The 3,049-nt window shown below is 36.5% G+C and overlaps 1 non-coding gene across 1 annotated transcript; it reads right to left on the reverse strand.

The window, feature by feature from the left end:
- Positions 1-2,669: 2,669 nt before the first annotated feature.
- On the reverse strand, positions 2,670-2,788 carry LOC145396264 (5S ribosomal RNA). The gene has a single exon (XR_013896756.1). It is a non-coding gene; the product is annotated as a 5S ribosomal RNA (ribosomal RNA).
- Positions 2,789-3,049: the final 261 nt, after the last annotated feature.

Raw genomic sequence — 3,049 nt, forward strand, 5'->3', positions numbered from 1 at the left:
ACACAAAGGATGATGAAATCATAGACAATGTAACAATATATATATATATATATATATATATATATATATATATATATATATATATATATATATATATATATATATATATCATCATCATCATCAGCCATTATAAGTCCACTGCTGAACAAAGGCCTCCCCCAACCTTCTCCACGAATTCCTTGGCTGAGCCAATCTTTGCCACGTTTTCCCTGCAAATTTCTCTATCTCATCTCTCCACCTCCTGTCTGGCCTTTTTCTGCTACGCTTACAATCTCTTGGTGTCCAGTCAGTCAGCCTCTTGCTCCATCGGTTATCCCTTGTTCTTGCTACATGGACTGCCCACCTCCATTTCTGTTCTTTTATAACTTCTATAATATCTTTGACTTTAGTCTGTTCTATCACCCAAGTTGATCTTTTCCTGTCTCTCAAAGATATTCCCAACATTGACCTTTCCATTGCTCTCTGAGAACGAATTAATTTATTTTCCATCGATTTTGTCAGTTTCCAAGTTGCACAACCATACGTCATAGCTGGAATTACACATTCGTTATATACTTTTCGCTTCATAATAACTGGCAAGGTACTTTTCAAATTGTACCTATGTTTAACGAAAGCTTTCCATCCAATAGTAATGCGTCTTTTTATTTCGCTATCATAATCTTTCTTTAATTTTAGTATTTGTCCCAGGTAATTGTACTCCTCAATTTCTTGAAGAATTTCTCCACTTATTCTTATGACGCTCTTTGGTGTTGGAGGATTAAACATTACTTTAGTTTTACTCCGGTTCATCTTTAGCCCTACTTTGAGACTTTCTCTGTTCAGGTCATTTAACATTTCTTGCAACGTCTCTACTTTTTCTGAGATTAGGACAATGTCATCTGCAAATCATAAATGGTTTAGCTTTTCTCGATCTATGGTTACTCCTTTGTTTTCCCAGTCTAGCTTTCTGAAAATACTTTCTAGGCATGCTGTAAATAACTTTGGTGAAATTGTATCTCCCTGACGCACGCCCTTCTCGATCTTAATTTTCTCTGAGTCCTTATGTAATTTAACTGTAGCAGTTCCCTTTTTGTATATGTTTTCGAGCAGTTTTACAATGTTCTCATTCACTCCTCGTTCTCGCAATGAATTTATAATTGCTATGTGCTCCAGTGAGTCGAAAGCCTTTTCGTAGTGAACAAATATATTTTGTTGATATATATATATATATATATATATATATATATATATATATATATATATATAGCGGTGTATATCTGGGTGGGGTCGGGAAATTTTTGCCAAATGACAGTCAGTATATTGGCACACCCTCTGTACTTCTGTCATTTCTCCTTTCCTCTTCCCTTAGTGTGTCGTCGCTTCTCCCCATTATGTGCCTTTCACATATTACTCTACCTTTTCCCCAAACACCTTCAATACCTCTCTCCCCAATTTATGCACTTTCTCAATATTTCCTGTGATCATTCTGTTTTCTACATCCGGGCTGGTGAAGCGAGAGCAGGTGTTATCTTTTGTTCCATTTGTGTGTGTGTGTGTGTGTGTGTGTGTGTGTGTGTGTGTGTGTGTGTGTGTGTGTGTGTGTGTGTGTGTGTGTGTGTGTGTGTGTGTGTGTGAACAAAAGGGACAGTTTAAACCGATTTTAACCACACAAGGTTTAAGTGTTCAGGGGCTGCCACGTAACAGACTTGTTTCTCAAGCAATAGTTCAATGGACAAAATCACAAGGCTATGTCAAAATCTAACCTGGCAAGGTTTACTTTAGCAGATTTTATCTGATATATACCTAACATTTTGGAAGGGCTGAGGGTAAGGCAAGAGCAATGGAATTAATTTTGGAAACAGTAAGTCACAGATTAAGGTCGCAGGGTACGGTAAAAGTTCGACCCGTGTCTCAGCGTGTGAATAATATAACGAAAACAGTTTTTATCCAATGTGAAGTGATGTTCATCCAAGGAACCGACTAAATCTTTTTGAGGGGAATAGACCAATGGTCAAGGGCAGATGGCAAGGTCAACCTATACGGCTTTATCCGATTTAAACCAAACTTTTTGATAAGTTTCATGATGTGGCAAGGAAAATGGAAATCGATTCTGAAAGCAGTCAATCTAAAGCCAAAGCCAAATGTTTAGGTCAACTCAAACAGCTTTGATCAGATTTGCATCAATCTTGATGGAAAGATTAAGGGTAAGAAAATAATGATGTCAAACTGTTTTCAGAGCAATCGGTCGAAGGTCAAGGTCACAAGATAAAATCAGATGTTCTGTACTTAGACGAGTTGGTGGGTGTGGGTTTTGCACTAAGTGCTCCTCCTTGTTTGCTTAGGTATTTTTGCATTACCATAAGCCTACCACCACTTCCCTCTCTCACTACTTCTCACCCAGGCCTCCGTCACTCTTCCACATAATTTCAAAACATTATTTCTGGTGTCGTTACAGACATTATAATACTACAAATTTCATTTTATACATGACACCGCATATTTCCATTAATATGCATATTTACAGTATACATGCCTTTTGAAAACTTATTCCTCTGTCTATGAATATCAAAAATCATTCATTCATTCATTGCCAGACGCCATGTATCCCAGACGGGGTGGCCAAGGGCTTAGAGTTAATTGTTTTACAGGGAGGAGCACTAATCCTCCACCAACCCCACTTGACGTAGGGATGCCAACAGCATCTGGTGTTCCCAGGCGGTCACTCATCCAAGTACTAACCAGACCCAACGTTGCTTAACTTCGCTGATCGGACGGGAAGCGGTGTACTCAATGCGGTATGGCTGTTATATATATATATATATATATATATATATATATATACTTCGTATATATATATATATATATTTATATATATATATATATATATATATATATATATATATATATATATATATATATATATATATATATATATATATATATATATATACTCACTAAAAATTTTTGCTTTTCCTGAAATATTTATGAAATATTATTAGCCCAAATCACGAATTCAGCAAAATCACGGACAATATCTGGAAGTAGGCAGTATATGAAGCAGGGAGGATAT

The sequence above is a fragment of the Coenobita brevimanus genome, chromosome 35 (assembly GCF_032717465.1).
Source record: "Coenobita brevimanus isolate Jiangsu-jjx chromosome 35, ASM3271746v2, whole genome shotgun sequence".
Classification (NCBI taxonomy): Eukaryota; Metazoa; Arthropoda; class Malacostraca; order Decapoda; family Coenobitidae; genus Coenobita; species Coenobita brevimanus.